This window comes from Dermochelys coriacea, chromosome 10, assembly GCF_009764565.3.
Source record: "Dermochelys coriacea isolate rDerCor1 chromosome 10, rDerCor1.pri.v4, whole genome shotgun sequence".
NCBI classification, from domain to species: domain Eukaryota; kingdom Metazoa; phylum Chordata; order Testudines; family Dermochelyidae; genus Dermochelys; species Dermochelys coriacea.
The window spans coordinates 22,984,473-23,003,737 of record NC_050077.1 but is presented as its reverse complement, the minus strand read 5'-3'; the positions used below and the strand labels follow the sequence as shown (position 1 = coordinate 23,003,737).

The following is a 19,265-nucleotide window of genomic DNA, read 5'->3' as shown; positions in this document are numbered from 1 at the left end:
CTCTCTAAATATTAAAAACAGTAAGGCATTGATTCAAACAGAGTCATTTAAATATATAGTGATGTAAATGTTAAGTGAGATACTGCTTACTGGCATCACACTGTTGTTACTACTTGTGTAATAGGTGTGCCTGTTTTTTGGAGTAGAGCAATACAAATTGCACGAATGAGCCAATGCCAAAACTTGTGGTCAATGCTTACAATTAAATGTGCATTCCACATCATAGCAAACCGATTAACATACAGATGGCAACAACTTTGTATAACGCTAGGCAAGCTTAACAGAAATCTGTCAAAATACACAGTGCCATCTGAGGACCTGATATGTCCGGAGAAATCAGCATCGCTACTTACTTGTTGCTGGGGTAAAATGTGTACAGTAAGTTTTGTGGGTGGTGGTTTGGTTTGTTTGTTTTCTTTTGGGGGTGGGCAGGGGTTCCTAGAGTGTCTCATGGTGCCCCAGAATGCATTATGGGCCCCCCGGGCAAGGGTGTGGACCCCAGTTTGAGAACCTCTATTCTACAGCATACTTGTTCAGACAAAAACTTCAACATTTCCTTCAGTTTATGCCCTTGAAAAAAAACATTTTAAAGCATATCTCACCAGCATTTGTAATTTGACACTCTACCTTGTAAACATGTTTTTCTGGTAGTTCTACCACATCACTGCTTTGAACTTGCTGACTCAAACTGTATTAATTTAAAAAATGCTTATTTGAAAAGAGCAGGAAGATAGATGTGAAGAGCCCAAAGTCATTTTTAAAATGCTTTATACAGGTAATTTTTTGGTCAGATCTTTCACTGCAACATCAGGATCTCATACATAATAAAATACACACGAACACTGTTATATTTGCATATTGCCTTTATAAAGCTCTCTCACCTTAGACTTGTGGACCCCAGATCATCGTGGCATCAAACATAGGGTATGTTATACAGTTTATGAGTTTTGCATAAACAAATTCTGCCAATACTGGTCCAATTGTTTGAAGTTTTTCTGTTATAGGATAGATGTTCGGTAGATTATTATCAAGGCAAATAGCTAACAACACTATGTAGGAAGATATTTAAATTTTGATTCAATTCTGGTATTTGTTAATGACAAAATGAGTGCACTGTAAATAGCCACTCAAAATACAGGCTGTGTCTTTACCAACCTCATTCCTGAACCTTTCTAATTTTTGCCTTATAGAGCTGAGACTATTAGTTGTGCAGTATCAGATGGTAGATTTATTACAAGGTTAAATGTCCCAGTAAATTTGTTGCACTTGACAAAGTGCATGAGCCATCTTTAACAGGGGAAAAACTAGCACACCAACTGTATCTAGATAGATACAACAGGTCACAGCTGGTTGTGTTGGTTAGCAACACAAATTACAGAACACATACAGCTGCAATAGGTTTCAGAGTAGGAGCCGTGTTAGTCTGTATCCGCAAAAAGAACAGGAGTACTTGTGGCACCTTAGAGACTAACAAATATATTAGAGCATAAGCTTTCGTGGGCTACAGCCCATTTCATCAGATGCATAGAATGGAACATATAGTAAGAAGTATTACATACATACATACATACACACACACATATATACAGAGAAGGTGGAAGTTGTCATACAAACAGTAAGAGGCTAATTAATTAAGATGAGCTATTATCAGCAGGAGAAAAAAAACCTTTTGTAGTGATTATCAAGATGGCCCATTTAGACAGTTGACAAGAAGGTATGAGGATACTTAACATAGGGAAATGGATACAATATGTGTAATGACAGGTTTCAGAGTAGCAGCCGTGTTAGTCTGTATTCGCAAAAAGAAAAGGAGTACTTGTGGCACCTTAGAGACTAACAAATTTATTAGAGCATAAGCTTTCGTGAGCTACAGCTCACTTGCATCCGATGAAGTGAGCTGTAGCTCACGAAAGCTTATGCTCTAATAAATTTGTTAGTCTCTAAGGTGCCACAAGTACTCCTTTTCTTTTTGCGAATATGTGTAATGGCCACTCAGTAAAAGATTTAAGGGTGGCAATTTTGCAACAGAAAGCTTCAAAAACAGACTCCAAGGAGAAACTGCTGAGCTTGAATTAATATGCAAACTAGATACCATTAACTTGAGTTTGAATAGAGACTGGGAGTGGCTGGGTCATTACACATATTGAATCTATTTCCCTATGTTGAGTAACCTCACACCTTCTTGTCAACTGTCTAAATGGGCCATCTTGATAATCACTACAAAAAAAAATTTTCTCCTGCTGATAATAGCTCATCTTAATTAATTAGCCTCTTACAGTTTGTATGGCAACTGTAAGACATCATTTGGGTTCACATGAGATCTGTTTTATTTATACCCCCCACACAGAACCACCAATAGATAGGAATGCAGTACAACTGCTTCCTATTGTGTAGTAGGAAACTGCCAAGTAGTTGTGGTTTTAAATTAGTTGCTTTGTTCTCATTCTTGTTTTTTGTCTGTTTAAGTAGGTTTTGTGGCAAGCAATTTATTGTGGTTGAAAACAAAACAAGTGTAAGGAAAAATCTAGCATGGAAAAGTGAAGGGGTTTATTGGCTGACACCACAAGAGGCTGGAGCCAAACTAGTCTCCAGAGCTGATGTATGTTAATCCAGGGTACAATTTAGGGAGCACTCCTGCTATTAGCCTAAAGGCCTGATCTTCCAATTGACTGCAGGTGCACCCACACACAGTCAGGTGCAGGATCGGGGTCTATTACTGTAACAGGAACAGGTATTTATTTGTATAGTTCTATCTAGACAAATGTGTGACCCCTTTCACTGAGTTACTATCAGTAACTAAGTGCCTCCCATATTCTAATGTCTTAGTAGTGCCATTACAACCAAGGTGGCATCATGACATTTGTTTAAAGGTGGACCTTCTAAGTACCCTAAAATCAACATGGTTAGTCAGATTTCTTTGAAATTTGGTGTGCATCAGAAGGATCCAGGATAGGGTTGACCAATCAAATTTTGGGTCATTTGAGCTCTGAATAAAATAACCATTTTAAAAAAAGGTTTTAGGCAGGTTTTTTAGTTCTTTTGCCTAGAGATCAAACTATTGATGTGATGTAGGTCAAAATGGTCTGTTGGGTTTTATGCAAGGTAGTGTATGACACCTGCTAAATCTCTGGGTAACAGTATTTGTTTGAGAATGGTATTTAAGAAAATGTACATTTTTACACCAAGCACACTCCAATACAAAAACATCTAGAGGGTTTCCATTCCTGCCATTTTATATATTTCAGCTCAACTCTCATAAGTGCTCTAAAATTCATATAGTTAGTCAGATTGCTTTGAAATTTGGTGTGCTACATAGGGTAGTATTAGTGATCCAAATTTGGAGTCATTTGGCTAAGGAATTCCCAAGTCACAGTCTCCCCCCAAAAACTTTTCTTCCGCAGTCTTACTGTTAAACTGAAAGATACTAATGACTGGATGAATCACAGACCTATTGATAGTTATGAACTCATCCTTTAATTAACATCACTAAAGATAAATTAATCACAAGCCCCCACCTAAGCCAAAAGGAGGTTTGGACTGAGTGCTGGAAGTTGATATAATTTGTGAGTCATACATGGGTGGCAATTGTACTTTGGGGAGAAGGTAATCCATGTATTTGGGGTAGGGGAGTGTGACTGCATATTCTTCATAGAGATATTATTCTGATATGATTTTGATGTAATCATAATGTATTTTATACAAGATAAGTCGTGTGAGCTGTCATTGGAAAGATTATGATTTTCCTGAATATGATTATCCTATTTGTATGCATGTATCATTTTTGTATCTGAAATTAGGAATATTGATTATATATCTATATTACAAATGTGTTTACACCTGGGGAACACACATTAGGCAAAAGACTCTCGGTTTAGATGGCTTGCTGGGAAGGGCCCATTCAGGTTAATGAGCCATTAGGAGAAAACGATAGGCCTTAGAAGAAGCTTATCTCCCACTGGCAAGCCTTCCTGAAGACACTAAAATAGCCTCTGAGTTATGGTTGCTGTGACACTACAGGGACATGTGATCAGGTCACCTAGTGCTGGACTCCATCTTGGGATACCAGTGGTTTTTCCACTGACTGACATGGGAACCAACATTTGAAACAAAGGGTTCCCGCCATATGCAAAAGCTATATAAGGCAGGGGGGTAACACCATTGTGGTTTCTCACTGACTCCCCACCCAAAGAGATTGCTGGAAATACCTAAGGAACAAAGGCAGAACTGGGGGAAGTGCTAGACCCAGGCTAAAAGGATTTTTTGACTGTGAATGAAACACCTGGGGATTCCAAGCTGTAAGCAAGTGTAGCTGGCCCATTAAGAATCCACAGCTGTTGGTATCATTATTTAGGGTGAGAATTTGCTCTTTGTATCCAATCTCTTTAGTATATCAAGTTTAGTTTGCATGTTTTGTTTGCTAGATAATCTGCTTTGATCTGTTCACTATCACTTAAACTTTATCCTTTTGCTGTTAAACTCATTTTATGTTTTAATCCAAACTAGTGTGCATTTGACTAAGGTATCTGGGGAAAATCTCTGCTTGGTTACCATAAGTGGCCATGGCCCTCTTCACAGTAAGAGAGAGGTGGACAGGGTGTTAAACCCATATACTGGCCAGATTTGACAAGGGCAGGACAGTACTGCTCTGGGGTCCTAGGCTGAGATGATTAGAGAGCTTGCATGTAACTTCAGCTGGGTGTGTCTCTACCTGTGTGAATGCAAGTGAAAGTGCAAGTTTGGAGGACTTTGAAACTTGTCACAGCCACACAGTGTGAGAGGGAGCCTAGGCTGGTGGGTCAGAGGGCTCAGTGGTACCCCAGTTCCAAGTGGCACCCCGGGAGGAACCCGTAACACACATCTTTGTCACCTCAGAGTAATGCACACATTTCTCACACACACACACTTCTATTAAGCAGAGCTAACTACTATCTCTGCTGGTCAGTACAGCTACACCTGACACTACCCACACTCACTTCACTTGGAGTGCATGCAGATAATAAGTGCTTGGACTGCTTTCATATCCCAGCTCACTACTGACAATACTCTTTGTAATAAAACCTCTGTGGCCCAGCTAATTATATAACACACACAGTTCTGCTCTGAATGATGAATACTAGATCCTGAAGGTCCACATGCAGCTTTTCCCTTTGCTCACACACATCAGATGGGGCAAAACATAGATTTTCTCTTATAATAATCACAGCTCTATCACATACCTCAACCTAATCCATAAATGTCCGCTTATCACAAATGCATCTTTACCAAGCAGACCCAACTGTTGCCTCCACCATGGAGCATAGGCACACCTAATACACTGACTGCACAAGGCTGTATGCAAATAATTCCCACTAGCTACTGCCAGCTCCAGGGGAATGGAGGGAAGGTAACATGGGCAATTTCTCCCCCCCCCCTTTTTTTTTTGGTCCTTTAACAGTTGTAGATGGAATGCTGTGGAAGAGAGTGAAAGGGTTGTAAAAGGAGATGAAGAGCTTGTACTTCTCAGCAACTGCGAAGTTGGCAAAGTAAAGGTATGTATGTTGGGGGAGTTGGAGCACTGGTGAAAGAGGGCAGAGTTAAGGCAACCTTGACTGCATTCCTGGTTTTAAGACGTTTGAGTTTTGCTTACTCATCTTTCTGCAAAGGGAAGACATACCACCAAGCAACTCTGAACTCTGTGTTAATGTAGTGTTTTGCCATTGAATACTTATGAGTTTATCCTCACAATACCCATGTGAGGGAGGGAAGAATTAGCTCCATTTAACTGGTGAGGAGCTGAGGTACGGAGAGGTGCTCTAATTTGCTGAAAGTTACACAGGAAGTCTGTGGAGAGCTAGGACTTTAGCACAAATCTCCTGACTCACATCCAGTGCCTTACCCACCAAACCATCCTTAATTTTGTTCCCTGAATTTTTAAGTCAATTTTTTTTTAGAGTTTCCAGTTAAAATACCCTTTATCTTTTTATCTGTATCTGTAATGAGCTGCCTTTTTTCTAACTGATTTTAAAATAGTCTGACACAATTCCATGGAACAGCTGTAGCATGAGAATGACTCAACAGAAGAGCCCTGAATTCCTATACATGGTCTTAATCTGCCACCCTGTAACAAAAGGGTTTGAAGTTAAAAGAAAATACACCTACAGTTTGGACTATTTGGGAAACAGCAATTAGATAATCGTTTACAATTCCATACTTATTGTTTCAAGATAGGTGAAAGCTGGAACCAACATTTCCTTGGGTAGACTGACATACATTCTTCATGATGTAGTACAAATTAAATTATATAAAAATACATTTAAAAGAATGTTATTTCAGCTGCAAAGTCAAGCATTTGAAAGTTAGGAAGGAAACAGTACAATATCAGTTGCTCATGTAATCATTCCTTAAAGGGGAGACCACCCTGTTACAATATTCCAAATCCTCAGGTCAACTATATATAATATTGTCAACATTAAATATTTAAATAATTAAATCGGTAGGTGGATAATCTCACCAAATAATTAATTCCAGTTCAGGTCCAGGCTATTCTTTTATATAATCCTGCTAGAATGTGTGGGCCGGGATCAGGTAACAAATGGTGATGTCCATTAGAGTCAGCCTAAGAAATTATGAGTAATTTATATGCCAAGTGGATAGAGGTTGTCATAGAAAAAGTACCAAACTAGAGGGTATGAAGCCTCCTTCTTTGTGCTATTGTGTTACGCCCTCCTAGGACAAGCCAGCTTTTTGGCTACAATGCTATACTGCTGCCAATTCAGTCTGTAAATTACACATTCCCTTGGTCTGAGTCACGCACCACTGATACAGGGTATGTCTGCAAACTGCACTCTCCACCTAAGCTAATGGGGACAGCTATCACTGGCAGTGTTTGCTGTACCACCAGCCATTCTGCCAGGAGAAGGAGGTCTTCATTTGTGGCCATTGGTCCCCTCTTGAGGAAATATGCTGAGGTAGCCCATCCCCCAGTTGGCCTGACAAGGTCCCCTTCCCAGCCATTGCTGCATACAATTGGGGTTGACTGCTGTCTGAGAGCCCTTTAGCAAAGTAGAGATTATGAATGCTTTGAATCAACTCGTCTGGTGGGATGTCCCAGAAACTGATGCAGGCAAATTGAACCCCTTACACAGCTTATCAATGTGCATTTAACCCTACTGATATGACAGCAGCAATATTTCATCACTATTGAAGTGTTTTACACAGCAGAAGTGCACAGGTTTTTTGACTAGCATTAAGTCAACCCTACACACAAATGTTCTCTTAGATTCTCTAGTGCATGCCTGTTGTATTTGCTACTAGATGCTTAGAGCTGCAAACGTGTTACTGGGGTTTCTGACCAATGATATAGCCCCTCCTCCTGACTAGCTTGTGAAGACAGTAATGGAGGGGAACAATTACAGGTTAACCTCCGAGAACTTCAGTGTTTTACTATATTACATGAGATTTTAAGACCACTCACCTTGCCAGCCGCTGTCAGTCAGCTTAAGCTAGCTTAAGTCAGCTTTTATTTATGAACCAATTTTTTAGGGCACACCATGACACTAAGAGGATGTGTTCCACTTACAGTGACTCACAGGGTGGTCTCACGCCTTCTGATACAATCATACAATTTTGACTTGACAACACAAATAGCATTGAAATGCATCATGAATCTTGATCAGACCAGTAAGCAGACAGACCTTGGAGAAGTCACTGTTCGCACCCTGCAGACAAGCACTACTGCACACCATCAAGGTCAAAGTGATTTTCATGGAATATTAACAGCCATAAGATGGAGATGGGCCTGAAACACAATGTTTGGATCCAGATTCAAGTGTTGCCAAAGTTGATCCTGGGGGGTTAAAATCTGCCGGTTATAGACATAGGGCCTGATTTTCCAAGATGCTCAGCACCCACAGATCCAGTTGAAGCCAATGAGGGCTGTTGGTGCTCAGCTTCACTGGAAATCAGGGCCCGGGATACACATTCTAGCACATGTAAGGGATCAAGGCACAGGTGGTCTGGCCTAGTATTCCCAGCTGGGCTGGTACCCACAAGTCAAGGATGGCCACAAGGCAGTAGCCAGCATGCAAGAATCAAAGTGATCGCTATAGCTGGAATTAATATGCAAGATACAGGGTCAAAGTTAGACTGGGGTTGAAGAATGGAGATCAGAAAGCAAGATGCAGCCTGGTGCAGGCTAGAAATGGCTGTGGTTGCCCAGACAGCCTCCTGGGTCACATTCCAGGATTAAATAGTGCTCAGGGGTCAATCAGAGGGCCACTCCGGACCCTAAGGGCGGTATTTCTTGCAGCACCTAATCTCCACAGTGCTCTACTTAGATAATTCCCACAGCACCAAAGGCTGTGCCCTATGAGCTGTCCCAGGCTCTGCAGACCCAGGCCTCAGTCCACAGATCCTTACTCCATACACAGATATTCCTGTTTTGTACTACATCTAATTCAGACTCCTTGTCCAAGCAGGTTACGTTCCTCTCTGCTTCTAGTACAGTGTATATATATACATTGAACAGACAAGCTTACCCATTCCAAGGTTTCCTTTATCGTTAACTTAAACAAACAAAACTCTGCGTGAGCACAGCTGTTCTTAGTATTTCGCCCTGCAGGATTCCTCTGTCCTTGCCTATAGCTCCCTCTGCCTTAAAGGCATTAACCCTCTTATACGTGTGAGTTGGAGCCAATAAGGTCTACATGGTGTAGCAGCCAGGATGAGTCAGCAGGATGGTTCTGAATATCTGTGCAACATCCTTACACTTGGCATCCTTTCACATCTTGCTGCCACTTTCTGTCAGGGGGTAGGCTGTGAGCTCCAGGCTGGCAGTACCTCTTATTGGCTATACTCCAGGATGTAACAAGGGTCAACTTCCCTGGCAGTTACAGTTTGGGGTGGGTCACCCACTTTGCCTAGTGGCTATAGTGCTTGGTAATGTGTCCCACAGCGAGAGTCCAAAGGCTGCTTTGCCTAGCAGCTATAGTGCAGGGTAGAGTTGCCCACTGGTGGCAGGCATGGGGGGGAAGAGGAGGGGTAGGAGAACCCAAGCCCACTATACTCCACCTGGTTCTGATCCAGGACCCTTTGAAACAGTGACCCTTGCAGAGGTCTCAGGGCCTGATACACCTAGGCGCGCTCCCTGGGTCACTTCCTACCCTAATTCCGGTCCCTCCAACGTATTCACAGGTTGGACTTCTGGTCCCTCCTTTGTTCCCCTATGACCCATCTCCAGAGCCTCTTCCGCTGGCCACAGCAAGTCATCATCCTTGGCTCCTGTGGTTGATGGGCTTCCAGCGGTTTGGCTTTGAGGCTGGATCATGGCAGCATGGAGTGCTGGTGGCTTCCCAGCAGGATACCACTGCAGCCGACTGCTTTCCTACTCAGCCCACGCTGAGGCCACTTTTAAATGCTCCCTCCACTGGGAGCATACCTGGCAGAGGTGACGGAGCGTAGCCTGTTGGGCCTAGCGCAGATCTTTAACCCTGGCCTCACCAATACAGGTTGTACACCCTGTCACACCTTCTTTCCTCCAAGTTCTCTTCCCATCTCTTTTCATTCTCAACTTTTCACTTTCTATCAAGCTGTGAAGCGTAGAGCCAGCTACAAACTTGGGGTCTAATCTCTTCCATAAACATAACACAGACTATTTTGTACTAAAACCTTTTTAAGTAAGAACATATGTGACCTCACCCCTCTCTTCCCCCCCCCCCCCACAGGAAAGCTGAGAGGTAAAGGCCTCAGAAATACTTAAGACTGGCACCATGTAAATTTGTTCTGAAGTCTAAGCAAATGGTATTTTGATCTGAGAGTGAGGAAATCTGCCTTTTGAACTAACACTGAAGACCTTGAGTCATGAGGCTTTATTGAAGGGAATTTCAGTTGTGGGGCTGAAGAAGACATTAGGGAAAGTATCAGAGGCATTAATATCAGACTGATTTTTTTAGGATGTGCCTAGGATTATTTATCTCCTTGTACACTTTTATTAAAGCTCATCTTTCTATTCTTGATAAGATTGTTTAAGGTCTGGCTCGTGGTTTTGGGAAGATTTCCACTCCTCCCCCATTGAGGACAGTGACACTCTATTGGTGTTTAAAAGTTTTGTTTTGGCCAAAACTCCCTAGGTGAACTGGGACTGAGAAGCTGCAAAAATGCTACCAAGCCCTGCCACCAAGACTACAAATAAAACTAAAGAAAATGGTTGATGGCATGTAAAGTAGTTGGTGTGTTAGGAGAGGCTAACCAGATGTGGCAGGCATACTTCAGAATTATGAAAGCTCTGTTTATAAAGCTGAAGTGTCCAATATAGTCACAGCATATGAAGTGAAAGTAAAGGTACATGACGAAGATTTTCTTAAGCACTATTCAGCTCTTCCTTGAAGACACTACTTCAGTACACATCAATCTGGAATGGTGCTAATTATCAATTCCAACACCAGTAAATATCCCTAATAAAACTGGTTTGAGATAGAACTGAATGCTAGTTCTGAAACAGTTTCACTACAGTGTGAGTGAAGAGCTGTTCCAAGGGGTCACCCTTACAGTCCTTTTCCACTGGCAGGCCCCACATAAAGAGGCTGGAGTGGAATCCAAAATTAGGCAACTGTGTCTATGCCCCTCTTGCATCACTGCTTTTGATTACTGCTACTAACTGGCTAAGATTTCCCTACACAGCTAGCCTATGCTAAAACATCCTATGTTACCCCTTCCTCCTGCCTCTATTCCCTGCCCCTCTCACCCCACACCCCTGCCACTTGTCTCATTCACATGCTGTGCTTAGTACAATGGGGCACTGACTTGGTTGGTAAACAACCATACGTTTCAAAACTAATTGCTTGTAAACCAGATGACATTCAGACATAGCAAAGGATCCAGATTTATTTAATTAGCTAAAATTATTTTTAATGCAGCAACTTGTATCTTTCTCCACTGAGAAAATGAAAAGAATACTAATATCATAAGTACTATAAAACCTAGTGAGTGTCTCTGTATTTTAAGTAGCCAGGTTTTTGTTCTTGCACAGATGCTTTTATAATAGACTTGTTTGCTTGTTGATTGTGACTGTCTTGTCTTCACCTCCTTTGTGTTATAATAGCTGTTTTGTGTAGAAATGGAGGACCTTCCAAATTTGGGATGAAATTGTTTGGCACCAACCAACTTGCTGAGTATCCTCACTAGCAATAATTCCTCTCTGAGTTGTTTGTTGTGCTGAGTTTCAAAGCTCACATGAAGAAAAGGAGTACTTGTGGCACCTTAGAGACTAACAAATTTATTAGAGCATAAGCTTTCGTGAGCTACAGCTCACTTCATCGGATGCATTTGGTGGAAAAAACAGAGGAGAGATTTATATACACACACAGAGAGAACATGAAACAATGGGTTTATCATACACACTGTAAGGAGAGTGATCACTTAAGATAAGTCATCACCAACAGCAGGGGGGGGAAGGAGGAAAACCTTTCATGGTGACAAGCAGGTAGGCTAATTCCAGCAGTTAACAAGAATATCAGAGGAACACTGGGGGGTGGGGTGGGAGGGAGAAATATCTGGCTCTGTCAATCTGTTTCTTCACTTCAGCAGGTGGGTATTGTAGTTGTAGGAATGCATGATAGAGATCTTGTAGGTGTTTGTCTCTGTCTGAGGGGTTGGAGCAAATGCGGTTATATCGTAGCGCTTGGCTGTACACAATGGATCGAGTGGTATGATCTGGATGAAAGCTAGAGGCATGTAGGTAGGAATAGCGGTCAGTAGGTTTCCGATATAGGGTGATGTTTATGTGACCATCGCTTATTAGCACCGTAGTGTCCAGGAAGTGGATCTCTTGTGTGGACTGGTCCAGGCTGAGGTTGATGGTGGGATGGAAATAGTTGAAATCATGGTGGAATTCCTCAAGAGCTTCTTTTCCATGGGTCCAGATGATGAAGATGTCATCAATGTAGCGCAAGTAGAGTAGGGGCATTAGGGGACGAGAGCTGAGGAAGCGTTGTTCTAAGTCAGCCATAAAAATGTTGGCATACTGTGGGGCCATGCGGGTACCCATCGCAGTGCCGCTGATTTGAAGGTATACATTGTCACCAAATGTGAAATAGTTATGGGTCAGGACAAAGTCACAAAGTTCTGCCACCAGGTTAGCCGTGACAGTATCGGGGATACTGTTCCTGACGGCTTGTAGTCCATCTTTGTGTGGAATGTTGGTGTAGAGGGCTTCTACATCCACAGTGGCTAGGATGGTGTTTTTAGGAAGATCACCAATGGACTGTAGTTTCCTCAGGAAATCGGTGGTGTCTCGAAGAAAGCTGGGAGTGCTGGTAACGAAGGGCCTGAGGAGGGAGTCTACATAGCCAGACAATCCTGCTGTCAGGGTGCCAATGCCTGAGATGATGGGGCGTCCAGGATTTCCAGGTTTATGGATCTTGGGTAGCAGATAGAATACCCCAGGTCAGGGTTCTAGGGGTGTGTGTGCAGATTCAGCCACACTATCAGAGGCTCGTTCACCTGCGCATCTACCAATGTGATATATGCCATCATGTGCCAGCAATGCCCCTCTGCCATGTACATTGGCCAAACTGGACAGTCTCTACGTAAAAGAATGAATGGACACAAATCAGACGTCAAGAATTATAACATTCAAAAACCAGTTGGAGAACACTTCAATCTCTCTGGTCACTCGATCACAGACCTAAGAGTGGCTATACTTCAACAAAAAAGCTTCAAAAACAGACTCCAACGAGAGACTGCTGAATTGGAATTAATTTGCAAACTGGATACAATTAACTTAGGCTTGAATAGAGACTGGGAATGGATGAGTCATTACACAAAGTAAAACTATTTCCCCATGGTATTTCTCCCTCCCACACCACCCCCCACTGTTCCTCTGATATTCTTGTTAACTGCTGGAATTAGCCTACCTGCTTGTCACCATGAAAGGTTTTCCTCCTTCCCCCCCCTTGCTGTTGGTGATGGCTTATCTTAAGTGATCACTCTCCTTACAGTGTGTATGATAAACCCATTGTTTCATGTTCTCTGTGTGTGTGTGTGTATATAAATCTCTCCTCTGTTTTTTCCACCAAATGCATCCGATGAAGTGAGCTGTAGCTCACGAAAGCTTATGCTCTAATAAATTTGTTAGTCTCTAAGGTGCCACAAGTACTCCTTTTCTTTTTTCTTGAAATGATGTTTCCCTGAATGGTTTGTTACAAATATATTAGCTTGTTCCTTTTTGCTACAGAAGTTTGGTGCTTGCTGTGGGGGTTATTTCCCCCCAGAACTTGTTTGACGATTTTGCAGAGATTGTATAAAGTTTTTCAGAAGTTAATGCTACTTCCAAAAGGAGACACTGGGTTACTTCCTGGTTACTCTTGAATGTACCAACTTAACACCATTTGTTTCTTTAGACGAGGAACTATGTAACCCAAAAGAAAATATAAATAGATCTCTATTATTAGAACTGTGAAGAATGCTTTCTTATTTTTAGTGTTAAAAAGAAAACAACTTGTTTTTCCAGCAAAGCTTGGAGTGGTGGGGTATAGAGGTGCTTAGCATAATAGTTCTCTCCCAAGATAAATATGTGCACAGGACAATTATAAAATTAAAACCCAATAAAAAACAGTCACTGGTTCCAACAACCCAGACTTAAGGGCTCAACTCACTGACTCCCACAAACCTGTTCTACAGAACCTGATACTATACAAGTCCTGAGACCCAAATTTTGGGCAGCAGATTGGCTTTTATATCTTGTACTTGCTTTCACAATTTTTTCGAAGAGTGTTTTCTAATTAAGTATCCTGCAGATCAGAGTGCAGCTACCATGAAACAACTCCAAACAGCCAAGTCATTTCCCCCCAGGACATAATACAGCCTCTGTATATAAGGTGGCTAACAGTGACTAGTCTGCTATCTAAAGATATTGTTTTTAGCTCAGAGAGTGAAGGCATTATCAGGAGGCAGTGTGTGGTGTAGCTGATAGGGCGCTGGAGTAGGAGTTCTATTCTAGCTCTGATACTGAACTGTTATGTACCATTGCTATTACTTTGCACTGGTTAATTATACTAGTAAAAAGAAAAGGAGTATTTGTGGCACCTTAGAGACTAACAAATTTATTTGAGGATAAGCTTTTGTGAGCTACAGCTCACTTCATCGGATGCATTTTCCACCAAATGCATCCAATGAAGTGAGATGTAGCTCACGAAAGCTTATGCTCTAATAAATTTGTTAGTCTCTAAGGTGCCACAAGTACTCCTTTTCTTTTTGCGAATACAGACTAACACGGCTGCTACTCTGAAACCGTAATTATACTAGTGTATCCCTATGACATTAGGTTTGCGCTTATTCCAGTTTCTTAAATTTATATATTGCATGTTAGTTGTTCATGCATATCAAAAAACAACCTTCCCAGTAAATACAGTTTGGAGTAGCAACTTAGATATGCAGTGCCAAATTCAGACCTGCTCTACAGAAATCAACTGAGTTGCACCATTTAGTAAATAAATGTAGTATATTCTATCTGAGTAATACAAATGTCATCAAGAAATGGCTTATTTGCAAAAAGCTCACAGTTCAGGGCATCCTCCATTATTTGGGTAGTTTGGGAAAGGGTATTAGTACAGCAGTTTTACCAGCATGAGCAGGAGCAGACTCAAACTTGAAACCACTTTGAAAAATACTTTGAAACACTCGTAAAACATAACTAGAAAATTGTCAGGCCCCAAAAATTTACCTGCAATCCCTTAAAGCTACTCCAGATTTTCACATGCTCTGGATCTCAGAGGACTTTGAAGCATTTCTTTCTTCCCAAGGGAACACCTGCCTAGCAGCAACCTTAACCCTCTATTATTACATAGGACACTCTGTTACATTCACACACCTGAGCACGGGCTACACTATTATTAATTGCACCATCAGCCAGAGCAGAGTGGTAAGGTGTGATGAAAACTTGAGAAATAGCTGATTGGGGACTTGTGGGTCTCCTTATGTATGGCCCCCCAAGACTTAGGTCAGTTAATGGGAATGCCTTGATACTTTACTAATGCTCTTGTTAAAGAGTCTGTTCTTGCTCCACTGAAATCAATGGGAGTTTTGCATGTACAATGTAAGTGCCTTTTCATACAATCAGTACACACTGGAACAGCCAGAGCCAGGGGACAGTACTATATGCATAATGCCCTTCCAAAACAGACCACATTTGGGTACCTCATGTTTAAAATCAAAAGCTGCATCACAGCTGATTCTCCATTCACTCTGATGGGGTCTTGGAAGGAGAGAGTTTATAATATGGGTGTTTCAGGCCATACCATTCTTTCATTTACAGGAAAGTTTCATTCTACAAAATAGTAGTGGGTTTGGCTTGTAGGCCAGCTTCATATTTCTTTTTTATTTGTGCACGCCAAAAAGATATAAAGCTCATATATATTGGGTTCATGAAGGCAGGTAGCAAAGTGAGCTGTAGCTGTATTCTGATAACCTATACTTCAAAGAGAACCTATTCAGTGCTTTAGCTCCCTACTGAGTTGCACAGGCAGCCCCATAATTTTGCTGTATTAGATAAAATTGTAAACAAATTTCATCACACATCTTAATGAATTACTAATATCTTCAGTGCAAACTGTACTATGAATATGAAACTAATAGCTCACCTTACCTGATCACTCTCATTACATTGTTTCATGTTCTCTGTGTATATAAAATCTCCCCACTGTATTTTCCACTGTATGCATCTGATGCAGTGAGCTGTAGCTCACAAAAGCTTATGCTCAAATAAATTTGTTAGTCTCTAAGGTGCCACAAGTCCTCCTTTTCTTATTGTGAAACTAGTTAATAACTATGGAAAAATCTGACTTTGTTACCACATAAGTTGATTGTTCGCTCTCCATATAGCAGACTACATTGACAGCAGTGACATCTATCCAGTTTTGCACTGAATGGAGCATGTATGATTACCTGCCTTGTGGGCTGGTGGCATGCATGTGCATTTGGTGCAAGCAGCTCATGGCCTTCAGCGACTGAGTATAGGCTCTTGAGACCAGAGTGGCTGAACTAGAGGAGCTAAGAGAGACAGAGAGGTTCACAGATAAGGCTTTTCAGGGATACAGTAGAGCGTTCCCACCCGCAGTCTGATAGCCTCTGTGCTGTTGAAGAAGATGGAAGTCTCAAGGAAGGAGAACATCAAGCTGGAGTGGAGGGAAACAAACCCATAGTTGGGAACTTCCTTCCAGATGATGCCATAGTATCCTCTCACACTGAAGATACCTCTCTTGGGAGGGAACCTCCGTTATTAGGAAGAAACAGGTAATAGTAATGGAGGATTTGATTATTAGAAATATAGATAGTTGAGTTTGTGATGACCAGAAGAACCGCATGTTGAATTGCAGGCTGGATACAGAGGTTGTGGTCTTCTCAAGAAGTCTAGATAGACCTATGTGCAATGCTGAGGAAGAGCTGGTGGTCATGGTACATGTAGAAACCAATGACATAGGGAAGGATAGGGGAGACATTCTGGAGGCCAAATTTAGGCTGCCAGGTTAAATATTAAAGTCCAGAACCTCCATGGTAGCATTCTCTGAAATGCTTCCAGTTCCATGTCTGGGTCCAGTTAGACTGGCAGAACTGCAGAGTCTCAGTGCATGGATGAGACAATGGTGTCAGGAAGAGGGATTTAGGCTTATTAGGAACTAGGGAACATTTCTGGGAAAGGAGGAGCCAATTCAGGAAAGATGGGCTCCACCTCAACCAAAATGGAACCAGACTGCTGGCATGTGAAATTAAAAAGGTTGTGAAGGAGATTTTAAACTCACAGCTGGGGGACAGCTGATAGGTGTGGAGGAGCACTCAGTACAGACAGAGATATCATCCCATAGGAGAGGATTTTTTAAAGGGGATACTCTATATCCTAGTACAGAGAAGAGGATAGAAGTTAATAAAGTACAGTCAGGAACTGAAGAAAAACAGTCAAACAAAAGAGTCCTCTTCAATTATATGACATGAAGGCAGACAACTAAATATTGACAAATTTTATAAGTGCTTGTAAAAAAATCCAAGTAGTCTAAGATGGGTGAACTTGGTATTAAAAGAAGACATTGATCTAATAGGCATCACAGAAACTTGGTGGAACAATAATAATTAATGTGACACAGTAATATCAGGGTACAAAATATATTGGAATGACAGTTTAGGTCACACTGGTGGGGGAATGGCACTATATGTGAAAGAAAGCATAGAGTCAACTATAGTAAACATCTTAAATGACTCAAACAATATCATAGAATCTCTATGGATGGAAATTCCATGCTCGAATAATAAGAGCATTGAAGTAGGAATATACTACTGACAGTCTGCTCTGGAGGTGATGGTGATTATGAAATGCTCAGGGAGATTAGAGAAGCTAAAAGAACAGAAAACTGCAATAATGATAGGGGATTTCAAGTACTACATTGACTGGGAAAATGTCACCTCAGGATGGGATGCAGAGATAAAATTTCTAGGCACCATAAATTACTGCTTCTTGAAGCAGCTAGTCCTGGAACCAACAAGGGGAGACAAAATGATTGATTTAGTCCTAAGTGACACATAGGATATGGTCCAAGAGGAGAATATAGCTGAATTACTCGGTAGTAGTGACCATAATGTAATTAAATTTGACATCCTCATAAGGGGGGAAAATACCAAAGATAAACACCACGGTAGCACTGAACTTCAAAAGGGAGAACTACACAAAAATAAGGAGGCTAGTTAAATGGAAATTAAAAGGAACAGTCACAAGACTAAACTGCCTTCAAGACACGTGGAAACTATAAAAACACCATAATAGAAACTCAAAATATATGTATACCCCAAATAAAAAATAAATAAGAGGACCCAAAAAAAAGCCACCATGGCTGAACAGAGTACAAGGTGACAATTTAAAAAAAAATAAAATTAGTCAAATCCTACTGAGGAAAATAGAAAGGAACATAAACTACTGGCAAGTCAAGTGTAAATGTATAATTAGGTAGGCCAAAAAAGAATTTGAAGATCAACTAGCAAAAGACAAAAACTAACATCAAAATTTGTATTTAAGTACATCAGAAGCAGGAAACCAGTCAAACAGTTAGCAGAGCTGTGATGGGTTTCCCCCAGGGTGCCACCTAGAACTGGGATACCACTGAGCCTGCCTGTCCCCTTACCCTGTGCTGCTGTGACAGGCTCTCAAGCACCCTTCCAGCACAAATCCAGCTGCAGCTATATTCACACAGATGCTGAGATGCTGCATGGGAGAGCTCAGCTAAGGGCTTGCCCAGCACACAAATACATACCCCCCTCTGGAGTGTAAACCCAAAATTGTATCATCTTGTGTTGCACAGAGAACTATATAACGTAAGCTCATAAAATTCACCCTCTCTCTCAATGTGAACAGAGATAGCAACAGCTTTCTGCCCCAAGTATGAGTTGCACACTGGTTTTAGAGATAAAACAAAACAAGTTTATTAACTACAAAAGATAGCTTTTAAGTGATTATAAGTGACAGCAAACAGATCAAAGCAGATTACCTTAGTAAATAAACAAAAATAGTGAGGCGGCGGTGTTTGCCGATGATACTAAATTACACAAGATAGTGAAGTCCATAGCCGACTGTGAAGAGTTACAAAGGGATCTTACAAAACTAGGTAACTGGGCTCCAAAATGGCAAATGAAATTCAATGTTGATAAGTGCAAAGTAATGCACATTGGAAAATATTATCCCAACTCTATATACAAAATGTTAGGGTCTAAATTAGCTGTTGCCACTCAAGGAAGAGATCTTGGAGTCATTGTGGATAGTTCTCTGAAAACATACACTCAATGTGCAGTGGCAGGCAAAAAAGATAATAGAATGTTAGGAACCATGAGGAAAAATGTACACCCTTCTTGTAGCGTAGTCTAACATACAGGTTTTGAATTTCTCTAGTATTAGTAACATGTAACTGAGTTCATTTCATTTGCTGAGATACAGTAGTACCTAAAAAGAAAAGGAGTACTTGTGGCACCTTAGAGACTAACAAATTTATTAGAGCATAAGTTTTCGTGAGCTACAGCTCACTTCATCAGATGCATTTGGTGGAAAAAAAAGAGGGGAGATTGATATACACACAAAGAGAACATGAAACAATGGGTTTATCATACACACTGTAAGGAGACTGATCACTTAAGATAAGCCATCACCAGCAGCAGGGGGGGGAAGGAGGAAAACCTTTCATGGTGACAAGCAAGGTAGGCTATTTCCAGCAGTTAACAAGAATATCTGAGGAACAGTGGGGGGTGGAGGAGGGTGG

The 19,265-nt window shown here is 41.3% G+C and overlaps 1 long non-coding RNA gene across 2 annotated transcripts in view; it reads right to left on the bottom strand.

The window, feature by feature from the left end:
* Window positions 1-1,223, bottom strand: part of LOC119862196 — a 56,572-nt gene extending 55,349 nt beyond the window's left edge. The window contains exons 1-2 of one of the 2 annotated variants that reach the window (XR_006274693.1): window positions 1,156-1,204; window positions 882-995 (exon numbers count right to left, since the gene is read on the bottom strand). This is a non-coding gene — a long non-coding RNA (uncharacterized LOC119862196). Of the gene's footprint in view, window positions 1-881 lie in introns of both variants that reach the window. The other variant, XR_005295195.2, reaches the window with a different exon arrangement.
* Between the last annotated feature and the right edge of the window lie 18,042 nt (window positions 1,224-19,265).